We start from the raw sequence: 14,314 nt of genomic DNA on the forward strand, positions 1-14,314 counted from the left end.
CAAACTCTTCTTGAGATGTCGCCACTTGGATGTTATTTTCCAGAACACCATTTTAGTTCTAATCAGGTAACATGTTAGCTAAACAGCTAGTGAGTCTAATTGATGGACAAGATGGGTGGTTTTGAAAAGCAGCTGATGGCAGGTAAAGCTTCAAAATAAAAGATGAAACTGAAGTTCAAGGAGTAACATTTGTGACAGGAACAGAAAAACAGGAAGTTAAATCAGTCTAAGCTTAATGTTTTATGTTAGTCAAGGAGTGAAAGATTAGCTATTTCCTTTGCTCTGGCCAAGCTAGAAAGTTGCCAACCACTGCTGGTTCCCACTTGCTGTATGGAAATGAGGAGCCTGATTTTACTGATTTTTTCTAGACTGCAAATCAAGCAGCAGTAGGAGTTGTGTCAGCCTGGGTTTGATTTGCTCTGCCATGTAAGAAAGGGGGAAGGTGGGATCATTTGTCAGCCGGATTGTGCCAAGGTCAGGTCCCTGCAGGGTCAGGCACTGTGACCCCAAGGCTGTTCTGTCAGAGCTGCCAGGTACTGCATGCCCTAGGAGACAGAGCTGTCTCTTTCACAGAAACCCTGAGAGCTGGAAATATCCACAGCACTTGGGAACTGCAGACTTGATAAACCTAAGAGATGGCAAGGAAAGCTTGGTAAGGCGAGAAAAGGCTGGAAGAAAGCCTGCAAATCAGCCCACAGCTCAGAGAACAGGCAAAAATGCACCACATGATGGACATTATCTAGTGTTCTGTGTGCAGTAACGTCCAGAGGTTGTCACTACACATCACGTATTGCCAGCACTTATTTTCTTTAAGTAAGTTGTAAAATGCTTCCCAGAAGTACTGGTTAGGTGACAAGATAATCTGCCTTTGCTTTGCTCTTGCAAGGTAGGGCTGAATTCATCATGACTGCAACCTAACAGCACTTTACAGGGCTACTTGATCTCATATGAATCGTATGACAGTGACTGTGAGCTCCGAAAGCACAAGCCCATGAAGGAGTCAGGGAGCGGGGCAAGGAACGCAGAGGCGTGTGCTGGAAGGTGTGGCAGGTATGTGTAAGCTGTTAATGACTGTGCTGGAGAAATCCTGGTGATACAGAGGTGAAGGAGTCCAAGAACTGGAGCACGAACCATACTTGGGTATCAGCTGAGGGACTGATCTGTGCCTCTAGCCGCTGGTGCAGGTTCCTGGCATGGAAATGCTGCTCATCAGCAGTGATTCTGAATCTCACACGCCAGCAGATATGAGCCTGCCATCTTATCAGCTTAGATTTCAAAAACTTCATAATGCTTTGCATGGCCATCCTGTCTTTCATTTGAGACTTTACTGGACAAGGCACTTCACAGCTGTTACCATCCTCTTCACAGGGCCTCTCTGAAGCTGACCCTCTCACACGAGGAACAGCAGCAAAACCAGGGGTTGAACGTACTCAGATGGAAAGGGGATAAACTGAGAAACCCTCCAGATGAAATGTAGCAAAAACGTTGTCTAGCATTTGTAAAGTTGAAATATGAAGGGATTAAGTTGTGTAACTCAAAATGTATGGAGTCCATCAGATTGTGTCTCAAAGCTGTGTCAGGGTCTGAACCTGCCTCTTCAGTCCTGTGACTGAGTTGCAAGTGTCTCTCTCCTCATTTCATGTGCTTCAGCTGTGGCATACCAAACAGACCCACACAATCCACAGGTGAACATTGCTCTGCCCGCCCCTATTGCCCTGCTAGAGAGGTGGTCAACATCACACCAAAATTGCTTCCCCTTCTGAAAGTTTGGTGTCATTCACCTTATTGCTCCAGTGGCCCTGTGAGTGTGCCCAGGCTGCTGCGAGGCTGTGGCACGCTCTGGGAGCAGCAGCAGTGCCGTGCTGGCCACGCCGCCCACCACCGGTGCTCTGGGCCTGGGCATGAGGTGTCTGACCCTGGGAAAGGAACCAGAGGTGCCAGGGGCCTCTCCCAGCACCTGGCAGCTGTCCCAGCACCACGTCACCTGTGTCTCCCACAGCCCGGGGGGGATGGGGACGTGCCGCAGATGGGCGGGCGGCCGTGGGCTTGGGCCAGTGTCCCACCAGCAGCACACGATCACACACGCTCCTGGCAAACACTCCCAGCTGCTCCAGGCAGGAGACATGCTGTGTCCATCTCATCTGGATTTCTGACATCTTCCATCCCAAAGACTTGTCCAGGTGATTGGTGCTGGGGTTTTGTTGTGTCGTAACTTAAGATGTTTAGTACTTGGCAGGATTTTTAGTTCCCTAAGAGAGGCAGACAGAGTCAGCTACTGAAAGCAGACACCTTCAGTGGCTGCACTGGCTGCCTGCTGACTTTGGGCCTTATTCTTTTCTCTGTCTTGACACTAACCCAGCCTGCTGATGTGGAGGGATTGAATATATGGTGCCAACAGCCTCCTGGGATGTATCCCCCCTGCAGCACCCGGAGTCACCGTAAGCACCTGCCCTGCACTGCACAGTGTGGTGGGAAATGGGCACGTCAGGAGGAGGGGGAAGCACATGCCATGGTCTGTTCTGAGAGAATGCAACATGGGCTTTTTGTTGCAAACGTGAGGTATGTGCCAAATGTCACAAAAATAAAGGGCTGCTCTGGTACAGTCACCCATGTCTTAATGTTGGTTATTGTGAAAGCTAAGAAATGCCATCCTGTCCAGAGGCCACCTCTGAATCATATCCTTTAGCAGATGTGCCAGAAGGAATGCAAAGGAGGTTCTCACCACTATGTGTGTCAGCAATACGGTTTCCTGGCAGTATGTGAGGGGTCTCGAGGCTCCTGGCGTTTGTCTCACGAGTTCCTTGGAAAGCGGCTGTAACGCACCAGGAGAACAGCATCTTAGTCCTTCCTTTGCATATACCTACCCAAGGGGAAAAAGGATGTCCTCACTGCAGCTGTCTGCCACATCCCTGGCTCTTCTGAGCTGAACAGATTGCTGTCAGCTGAGAAGAGTGGACAGTGGCCTAACACTGCAATTCACTCCTCAAAGTGTGCACTGTGGGGTACTCTCTGGTACAAGCTGGTATGTCCTGTGCCACTGACCCCTTCCTGGTTGACTCACATTTAAATCTAATTGTTGCAAGAGAAGAACAACAAACCTAGTCAGATAAAAATGGTTACTGGAGGAAGAGAAATCAATTTAGGAAATATGAATCACTTGCACTTCACAGAATTCCTGAATGGGGAAGCCGGGGCTCAAAGACAATGCAAAATAATCTGTTCAGTACTGGAAACAAGCCAAGCTCTGTGGCTCCCAAGTGGTGTCTAACCACAAGACTTCCTGTCTTCATCTAACTAAAGATGCTTGCTCATCATTCTTGGAAAAGATGCTTCTCTATCTTTTTTTTGTTCATGTTAACAGTGCAAAGAAACTGAGCTTTGTATGTTATGTGTCAGTGCAGTTTGTGATGTGAGAACAATGCAAACTAGCAACTCCATCACATAATCTAGTGAAGCATAATTCAGTGTTGCAGCTAAGGTGGCAGAACAATGATTTTCTGGTGGGATCTAGTATACACAGTGATTACAAAACCACCAGCTTTGGCAAAAAAGGGATTACTGAGACTGGTTTAAGACTGGCTACTCATCCTGACCAAAGAGCTCTATCCACTGCCAAAATCACACAGGCTTTTATCACGGTGGGATTAAGGCATTGGTTTTCATCTGGTGGTAAATTAAACTGAGTGATGCTGTAACCAGCTCCAGTTTCCTGCCTTGGCTCTCTTGGATGTTGGTAATGCTGGAGGGGAAACGCTGAGCGGGGCTTGCAGCAGCTCCTGACTCAGCGCAGTTTACGGCCCAGCACACCAAAGGTTACCAGCACTTACTTCAATGTACTGCAGCAGGAAGAGCTGACTACCAGGAAATGTGTATGACCCTAACAAAACTGGGCAATACAACAGCAAGTTATATTTCATATATATAGATGTAAAGTGACGGAACTGGAAAAAATACAGCTTCACCTATAAAAGAAGAGCTGACCACTCAGGAGTGAGCAGACCACAGGCAGGAGTGAGGTCTGAAACTTGTGCTAGGCAGTGTGAAAATGTCGTCTCAGCACTCTGCAGTGGTCAAACAACCCGGCAGATTTAACAGTGGGAATTACCAGGGGATGAAAAGGACACCAAAACAGAAGACATAATGATGGTAGGGTACAAATCCAGGGTTTAGATATCCCTTGAGCAGTCTGCAGTTCTTGTTGCCTCAGCTCCAACAGATACATTAGAACTAGAAACAATTCAGAGCAAGGCAACATGCTACAAACCACTGAGCAGGCTGGGAAAGAGTGTCCACAAAGAGCAAAGGATCAGAACAGCCAGGTTCAAAGCAAATCAGAGGAGGTCATTTCTCTTACAGCAGCACTTGCCCTGCAGAATGCTTTGCAAAGGGCATTTGCAGAAACATGTGCAGATTTCTCAGGGGCTCAAGGGGAAAAATGGACAAGTACACGGAACAGAGCCAATGGGAATTACCAAAGAGACCATAAACAGCTCAAAAAAATCTCCTGAACTTAAAATTTTAAAGGCTGGGAGATTAGTAGAGGATCTGTTCACCATTTTCTTACTGTTGTAGGTATCTGCTTGCAGCTGGGTTGGGAGAGGACACTGGACCATCAGGGGCTTGGTCTGATGCAGTATGGTCTGGGTTACATCACACAGCAGACTAAAAAGTGTGGCTTTTCCAAGGCTGCTCTCTGTCCCACTCATCTGTTCCTGCTTTAGGGCCAGCAGCCTCCATGACAGTGATGTGGAAGGCAGCCTGTGGTCATGAGAGCTTTGGGCATGCAGATCGGTCCACTGCTGCACATGAATCATCATCCAACTGTACCCTGATGGATTTACTGAGGACCTGAATACCATCCTTCATAAGAGTCAGGATGAACAGCCCTGCCTCTGCCTACATGTCTTCAGCACAGGGAATTGGCCAGCAGCAATCCTCTGTCCTGTTTATTGGCTTCGTGCTCTATAATTATAGAGAAGCCAGGAAAGAAAAACAAGACTGAGCGCTAGCAGGGACCCACTGAGCATCAAGGCAGCAAAAAGTGTCTCTGAGCTATGTTCAAAGTATGTATGAAGAAAGAAGCAGCATGTTAGAAACATCCCGGTCTTCACCATGTGGCTTTGCCATTGCTGAGATAGCTACAGTTGCTGCCCCAAGACTAAACCTCTAAGTACATGGCACTGAAACGCATCCAGTCTCTAGGCCTTCTGCCTGCAGAAATGCAACTGAGACTCCGTCGAGAGCACAATAAATCTCAGCATTTCAGCAGCCTACCCCTTCCTCTGGGGTTTGCCTTTCTTCTCATTTTGTGTTGTTATTTCCCTTCTGACAATTGTCGCTCCTTGCTGCAAAGGCTGGACAAGTGTTTCAAAACACCAGTCTGAAAGACAGATGTAGTGTTGGCTGTGGATATTTAGAGCCCCTGCTTCAAGTGATCACTGACGTCCATGGATGTGAGAGTCTGTGTAAACAAGCAGGGAGACAGATCTGCTTTCATTGCTGACTCCAGCGTTGTGGGTCTCTGCTCTCAGGAACAGCATCAGGAAAGATGCCCTTCTTTAACAGTGTCCTTCTTTAAGCAGTGACTACCTTAGCCTGTTGGGTTCACATCTGCATCTCCCTTGATGCAGATCTCCCTTACAGGCATTTTGATTCATAATTATATGTCTTTACCTATTACCTTGGAAATTCAGTGGTTGGTGTGCAGATGTGACTGTCCAGCAATTGTCTGGACGGTGTCAGGGAAACCCTCACCTTCCAGCTGTGAGCCATCTTTCTGGGTTTTGCCTAGCAAAGAGGCAATGTGGTTCAATGGGCTTTTTCTCCCTACAGCCTGAGGTGACACTGGCGTTGCTGGAAGCCACGAGCAGGAGATAGCAGGGCTGTGACCCTGGAACAGACAGCTCTGCACCCACCCCACCTGCTGCCACAGCCTTTGGCCTTCCCAGGTCTGCCCCAAAGACCTTGACACACTGTGATCATCCAAAGAACTTGTGGCACACATTATTCATCTCTCTGAAATGTACCTTCTTCCTCATTCCCACCTTATTATTATTTGAATATAGTGTTTTTGCCTTCTAGCTACATCTTTCCTAAGTTACCTTCGCTGCAATTCCATTATTGCTGTAAAACAATTCTCTAAAATCTCTTTTAAAAGTTTGCTACCAAAATGTTTTGTGTTTAGTGTGTTTTAAGTTGCATTCCTAAGGATTTATTTTACAAGCGTTAAAGAAAACAAAAGATCTGAAAGGTGCCCAAATTCTGCCCTTTCTGTGTGCACAGCAATGGCCTGGCGGAGGCTGCGTGTCGGGCCGGGGCAGCTTCTGCTCCTCCCCATTTTGGTGGGAGCTGAAGGTCTCACATCTCCTCTGCCTCCTCTCCTCTCCCGCCAGTATTAGGAATCTTTTCCTAGCTGTTCAGGAAACCTTCAGGTTGATTCAGAAAAGCAGAGAGTTTATTTCTAGACTGAATGTACTCCCATGTCATAATATATAATAATTATGTACCGGTTTTACTCATGGCTGTTAATTTTAAGTCAGGCTGAAGCCACATGTGGTTACTGGTGGGGAGAGGCAGCTGGGGAGGGCTGGCGGTGCAGGGAGGGAGGACGGCCCTGCCACAGGCCTGGCGTTATCTCAGCTGTCACAGTGAACTCTTCAACCCTCACAGACACTGAACAGCTTCACGCCTGTCCCTCTGACACGGACCTTCCCTTAAAATCCTGGCAGCCCAGGCTGCAGCCAAGTTGGATGATGGGCCTGGGGCTGCCCCTGCTCGCCAGCTCCCTGCCCCGGGCCCTCTGCGGCTCTCCAGCTCCTCCGGCCAGGCGGCAGGCTCAGCACAGCCCAGCAGCCCCAGCCCTCCCCGAGGGACAGACCCAGCCTGCTGGTACATGTCAGGGTGTCTCCAGGCACTCCACCAGGTCTTACAGCTTCTGGGATTACTCATGAGTGGGTATCTGGGGCTGAGGCTGCGCCCTTCAGCCCCGTCAGCAGGTGCCCACCATCCGCAGCAGCTTCGGAGCAGGCAGGGGCTGCTGCTGGCCTCCAGCAGATACCGAGCGTGTTTGCTAAAGGATTAAGCAAAATAAGCCTTTGGGTTTCTCTGTCTCCCTGGTCATGAGGCCTCGTCACTGCTTCACCGTCCTTTGTCCCTGTGGTATTTCAGGGCCTGTATTTTAAGCCCTCCTGTCCCCTCAGGAGTACACTACGAGCTGGCTCAACATTCTGTGGTCGCCTGCAATGCCACAAGGACCTGGGCTGCACTCTGCTCCACTGCAAAGCCCCTGTGCCGTGCTGCCTTGGGTGGCGTCTGCTGTCTGCTCAGCATTATTTTGAGGTATTTAAACTTAGCAAGCTGGCCTTTTTTTGGTCCATATGCACAGATCAGGTGATCACCTGTGGCAATATGTTTATTCACAGATTCTAGCTGCTTTCAGGGAACAGTCTTCTCTAAACATAATTAGAGCTATTTGAGTAGCTGCTCACAATCACCCCTCGGTTCAGACAAACCACCACAAACTCTCTCATTGAGCAACAGCTTCTAGAGATAGAGGGGTGGAAAGCCACAGGCAACTTGCTGTCAGTGCCTCAAAGATTTTTATGATCCTGAAGTCTACTGCTGAAGAGCTGCACACCTGGTGTACTCTGTTTCTAAAATAGCAGATTTACCTGGCAGTTTGAGAGTTGTTAATATCCTTTAGCCTCCCTTGCTTTTGCCTGTACCCATTAGGCTGTAGCTAGATGCAGAAAAGCCTGACGTGCATTTAACTGGTGACACAGCATGTTCAGCTCTGGTAAGGAAGCTCAGGAGGACTGGGAACAGCTTCTAGGAGAAGAGGAATGGGGAAGCCTTGGCACAAAAAGGAGTGGTGATGCCTGAAAGGTTGGATGGCATCAACAAAGGACAGCACTCGTATCATGATGACTATGTTCCCTTCCTTGGTGCCTCTCCCCTCCCCAAAACTACATGCTCCTTCCTCTCTTTCTCCTTACCGTGCTGTTTCTTGCCTTCTCACTTTGCCCCTGCCATTGAGGCTGCCCTCCTGAGTTTCCCCCATAGCGGCAGCTGCTCACTGTGATCGCCCCACCGTGCCCCTCCTGCATGCCCCTGGCCCTCGCTCACAGCAGGCTGGGGCAAGGTGGGATAAGGGGCCAGCGTCCTTCAAAAAGACAACTTCTCAGCACTAAGAGGGTGGAGAACAGACACAAGCTTTCACCTCTCCTGGGGTGTGACCGCTTGCCTTGAATCAAAAACTAAAGACATCTGGAGGACTTGCTTAGTGCCTTCTTGTCACCAGCTCATTTGGTTTTGATGACATGAGCATGCCACCATTTGTGAATGATGAATTTGTGTCTCTGACAAAGCGAATTTCAGCCAGAGGGGTTTTTGTAGGTCCAGAAGGAACGTGTGGTTCTTCAGTGCATGTAATAACACATGCAAGAACTTTCCCAAGAATCTCTGATTTTATTATTTTATTGTAGTGGGGTTTTTAGGAGTGATGCAAGAAACAGGAGCTCACACATCTTTGGTAGAATCTTCTTGCATTCCTTGTACATACATCATCGCTGCTTGAGTCACCCAGAGATTTGGGTGCCCAGGGAGCACAGAGCCAGGGTCGATGTGTTAGATCACAGCATGGAGACCTGCAGCAGCCATGTTACTGCAGCCTGTGCTGCTCCCACACTCACCAGCACTGTCACAAATGCACAAATGGGAAAGATGCAAAACCTGCTTATGAACAGCTTCCCTCCCTTCCTAAATATGTTATTAGTTGCTTCAGAATGTAACATCAGGCAGGAAATTCAGTGCCAGTTTCCAGAGCTACAGATGCCACTGACAAACAGAGGAAGCTTTCCAAGCAGAAAAGAGGGCTATAAAAAAGTGTGAGTTGTGCAGGAACCCTCCTTGCATTTCATGTCCACTCCTGCTCCAGCAGCACCCTCCCTTTCCTCTTTGTTCTGCCTTCGTGAGGGCTGCTTCAAGAGCAACCAAACTGTCCTTGTACCAGCTTCACACTGAAATATAAAACTTCTGAGATTTACTAACAACATTTTTCTGCAGTATCACGGGCCAGGTCTTGGAGAAGGATAAAACTGAGCTGTCTGCAAGCAGAGTTACAGACAGTGTTATTTACCAGGGTCTTTTCTAAGAGGCCATGCCAAAGAAACAAAAATCCTCTTGTCACTTTTAGACCTTTTTTGCCATGTTACGTGCACATGCCACAATATATGCTTCATCACTTTCCTTCCTGATAACCAGTCCCATCTGCAACCCAGCTGTTACAAACCAGTGCACAACACAGGGGTCTGAAGAACAATACTGTGAAGAATTTCCCTGTGCATTGCCGACTCCACTGTGCCAGCTGTGTGGTGAGGAGAGGAACTGTGTCAGAGTCAGGATTCACACCTGTACATGTCACTTTCCACGGGTACTCTGTGTGCTGCACATCCACAGGGACCTGCACTCGAGGGCTGGGGCAGCTCCAATCCTGTCACCACTGCTGCAGCCTTGAAGCTGCCTGCATGTGGTTACAGTGGAGAAGCTCTTCAGATTTTGTCCTTCCTCCCGCCCTAAATGATTTAGTTTCTGGGATTCCAACAAGGCCATTACACTAAATGGAATATGAAACTTACTTGCTCTTTAGGCTCAGCAGGAACAATGCTGCCCTGCAAGGGCTCACACTATTTTCAGTGATGTTACCTTGGGTCTACGCATCTGCTGGTGAGCAGAACTTGTCCCCAGATGCAGCCTCAGTGGATGCTGAGCTACTAATCCATCCACAGTAAGAGCCCTGCAATTTTCTCCACAATGATGCTGTCTTTGTTCCTTGGCTTCTGGTAGCAGAGCTGCTCACACATGCTATTAGCAGATGGCCAAAGACGTATATGGAATTTGCTCTCGAACATTTCTTCCATTCTTCCTCCCAGACTGAAGAAGTACAAATTCAAGCTAAAAGCATGTACTAACCTCAGCCCTTTTCCACACAGGACTACAGAGAGTTAAAAGCAGGCTCCAGTAGAAACTTCTCAAATATTTCTGTCCCTCTGCCATAGTTTTAACTACTCAGCACATACTCTTGAGTCAGAAATGCAGGGAGTGCATTTCTGTAAAGCCACACTCCTCAGTGCCCTTATGTCAGCTCCTTTTCAGGATCAGCTGTTAACAAGCAGCAGACACTGCAGGAAGGCAAAAGACTGTACAGTCTCTCCAGCAAGTTGAGGCATCCATCTGTGGCTCACAGCTACCTGCTGTAGGCCTGGGAGAGCTTGGTACACTTCGTACAGACCAAGATGAACACATGAATTCAAGGACCAGGCAAGCAAAGTGCCAGAATGGGCATGAATTCAGGAGCATGGATGTGTGCATGTTGTTCAGCCTGCAAAAGGAGGAGACATGAGCCTGACAAACTCCACGTTATCCCATATTCATGCTGCTATGAGCTGAAACTAAACTGGTCTTCCATTGGAGATGCTGTCAGCAGGAGCTTGTAACCATGTCCCTGAGCACTTTCCCAAATCACCACTTCTGACCTGGATGTCTTGTTTAGGAAAAGTAATGGCTTTTTGAAAAAATCTTCTTATCCAGGGTTCTTACATTTGTAATATACCATTTTTTTCTGCCTCTCTAAACTGGAGAAAATCCTGCTCACAGTTGTTCCTAAACTTGATGGAAAACAGATGAAAAACCACCACTTTGAAACTGCTTTAGACTCGAGACCTTCCACGAGCATTTATTTTTCATCTGTTTCATTTTGTCCCCGAAGGACAATTTTATTCCAAGTTCATGAGCTCGTGCTGAAAAATAACAGCACTTCCCAAGCTCCCAAATTCCATAGAAACATGAGTCTAATGCTTTGCATCCAAAATCAAACTTTGCATCTCATATCATCAAGAAAGGTGCAGTATCTCCTGCCTTTTGGGACAGCTGTGCTCAGACATCTGCTCCAACAGCCCATCTGGCTCTGTCCACCCCTCAGCAGTGGCTCCAGTGCCCCGTGGGAGCACCATCAGGAGAGGACTCCAAGATTTTGATTGCTATCTGTCTGAATTTAGAGTTTCAGTTTTCAAGACACTATTTCAAATGTGAAATCTCAATATTTTTTCTTGACAAAGATATTTGATCAAATCATTAAAAATTGCTTCAGTGGTACAATGAATGTGTTGATGTTCTTGTGTTTCTATCCTGTCCCAGAGGATTTGTTCCTTTTGTTAGCTAATGCAGATGGAAAGGGTACTGACCACCTCTTGTTCATGAATGTATTCAAGTTCCAAGGTTATTTGAAGTAACTTTCTTCCATACCATGCACTTCCAATTGTGCACCGTGCTCTCCCACCAAAGATGGAAATCCAGTTCCCTAGTTTCAAGAAGGCTTCATGTTCCAGGTGTTGCTACCTCAGGCCGTACGATGCCCGTCTGGCTGTGCACCCAGGCAATGCTGCTGGCAGCTCAGAGCACAGGGACAGCACACAAATGCTGCTCCGTGTCTCTGCCAAGACTAAACTATTGAAGTCATACTGTTATATCCACCTGTAACATGCATTCCACTGAAAAGAGTGCAAAGCAGATGCACTTTTGTACCAACTGTGGAATTAGTTCCTTAACAAAATATTTTCTCTAAAGCCTAATAGAGATTGCAGCCCTAAACCCTCTGAGGTCAGGAGCATGCAGTGGAAACCACAGAAGCTCTGCAGAGAAAGCATGGCCAAGCTCTGGCATCAACCCTGGCAGCTGGACAGCAGAGTGACCTCCTGCATGCAGGATAACCAAGGGCAGAAGGAAAGAGAAGGCATTGGGGGAAAACAGAATTGTTGTAGTATTATTATTGTGCTTGGAACAAAAAAAGAATGTGTCACCTGGCTAAGAGAGCTCAGAAGGATGTGGCCTACAGTTCCTACCCAACTCCACACAACAGCTTGCATCCAGTGCTGATGGTACTTCAGGCCTCTTGTGTGTTTCTTTCACAGTTCAAAGGCAAAAACCTACTTTGTTGGTTACATTTATTTGCCCCTTCCTTCCCTGGCTGAAAATACAACCAGTAAAGTCCCCCGTCAAATTACTCTCCTCCTCTGGAGTTTCTTTTCCCATTTGCCCTCCTCCACATCACCAGACCCCTTTTCACACATGGGTGAATCTAGAAAACCACTTAGGCTGGAAACCATGTGAACCAGCTCAGTGAACATCAGGTAATTGTGCCTTAGAGGCCTTTTTTGAAGGTCAAATATTTCTGTGTAATTTTTCCAGCTACTTTCCTTGTTAAGTGAAAGCCCACTGAAACCAGGAAACAAACAAGGTGGCTTTGTAAAAGTGTCTAATTCCCTGGCCCAGGGAGTCTGCCTGCCCCACATCCCTGCATGATTTCCTTCTATACCTTCTTTCCAGGATGCCCATCTTCACCAGACACCTGCAGGTGCAAAATTTGGATTGCTCCCCAGTGCCTTGAGAATGGCTGAGATTTCCAAATACTCTTCTCAGTAGATTCCTACACTTCTAAGTCACTTCAGAGCTTTTGCAAAAAAAGGCTGACTTTATGTTTGCATCATGACATGAACGACAATCTAACCATCATCTCTGACATAGACAGACACAGACAAACAGAAGTGCTTGTGAACCTGGTCATCTGTGGTTGCTTTCTCCTATGTGGGGCTTCTCCTATACCAAGCACTATAGGTGGGCACGTACTGCAGCTTTTCCTTCCAGGCATTGTAAATTTGGGTGTTACCCCTAACAAACCTGTAAACTTTGGGATAACAAGGAACTAAAACATTGATTTAAATGAACTGACAACTGTTACAGCCACGGGTGGTCACACAGTCCCAACCTGCATAGAAAGCTAGACAAAGAATATTAAAATAGTGAAGAAACTTTACATTCTGCTCTAATATGTTCAACTATAGAAGTAAACAAATTTGGTTTATACCAAGAATAAAAGCACAGAGGGACTTTTCTAGATAAAATTTCTATTTCAGGAGAGATTTAAATTTAATAAACTGGTCTTGTTTTCTGAAAAACAACTCGTAATGGAGAACAGACCAATGCCTAATTCATTACAGCAAGGGCTTCTTTAAATTGCAAAACCTAGCACACCACAGCCCTGGTCTGTCCTCTTAGGAATGCAACACCCATAAATAACAATGCCATGAGTTCCCAATCCCAAATTCTTTACTTTTGGTCCAGACACTAGAAGAGGTTATGCAGAGTTTGCACTGCACACACAGGGTTCCTTTCCTGTACATATCTGTGAACACACAGAAGTATTTCCAGACTCTATTCCCTTCTACTCCATTCTATTTCCAAACTCTGGACAGGAATCATTATTCACACTCAAATACAATGGCTGTTGTGGTCAGACATCCATATAGAGATGCATGTACATCACCTTTTAGCCAGTCCTTTCTGCATGGTTAAACAACTGCTGTTTGACATACCTCACTCGCTTCTCTTTGTGCCTGCCTTAATTTCTTGGTGCAAGATCCACTTCAGCTGCATTTCTCTTCTACTTGCATTTGGAATTAAGTATTTCATAACATGCACAGGGAAATCTATTTTGAGTAAATATTAAATTCCATCATTAGAAAAAAAACAAAGAGCAAATAATTTCAGTCCTCAGACTACAAACATGTTGTTTGTCCCCATTAATAGCAGTCTAAAACTATAAAATATATTGTATAACACCTGCAATGTTTATGGAACACATATATAGCATTTGTCTAAGACACATTGCCCTTTAAAATCAGTTAATTATTTAATCACTTCTGGTTATTACACTGTGTGTATTTGCAAATCTGTAGAACACCCAATTTGAAGAATGCTGGGAATAAAGTGCTGTTTTTGAGTATTAGTGCTGCCTTATTAGTGCTACCTGAAAGAACATGGCATCTAGACACACGATCTCAGCTTGCATCTCTCCCTCCCACAAAAGGTACCTGTTTTGTACCTTCATTAGTGGTTTGGGCAAAAACGCAGCCCAAGCTGGAAGAGGTCTGGTGGTGTCTCTCCCAGCCTTCAGAGGAGATGAGCAAGAGCCTTTGGGGCAGCACAGGGGCTGGGATGGCTCTGGCAGGCAGGTCAGGAGTTTGTATTCAGCAGAAGGGCCTCTCCCTCACGCTCTGATGGCAGCCCTGACCTGGCACCGCCTGGCAAGCACGTGTTCCCTGTACCAGGATGGATATCTCCAGTGAACGATATGTTCATCTCTTCTGCTGGGGTGGAAGCCAGGAATTTCATTCATGATCTCAGCTGCTCCCTCATAGAAGGAGCACAAAGGAGCAGGATGCTGGGGACAGAGGGCTCCTGTGGGGAGAGCTGCAGCAGC

The 14,314-nt window shown here is 46.9% G+C and overlaps 1 long non-coding RNA gene across 3 annotated transcripts in view; it reads right to left on the minus strand.

Annotated features, from left to right (window-relative positions):
* Positions 1-14,314, minus strand: part of LOC133626473 (uncharacterized) — an 81,727-nt gene that overhangs the window by 12,434 nt on the left and 54,979 nt on the right. For 2 of the 3 annotated variants that reach the window (XR_009819545.1, XR_009819543.1), the window contains one exon: positions 13,428-13,541. The exons of the other annotated variant lie outside the window; for it this stretch is intronic. This is a non-coding gene — a long non-coding RNA (uncharacterized LOC133626473). The remainder of the gene's footprint in view (positions 1-13,427; positions 13,542-14,314) is intronic. 3 annotated transcript variants of the gene reach the window in all.

The sequence above is a fragment of the Colius striatus genome, chromosome 12, assembly GCF_028858725.1.
Source record: "Colius striatus isolate bColStr4 chromosome 12, bColStr4.1.hap1, whole genome shotgun sequence".
Taxonomy (NCBI): domain Eukaryota; kingdom Metazoa; phylum Chordata; class Aves; order Coliiformes; family Coliidae; genus Colius; species Colius striatus.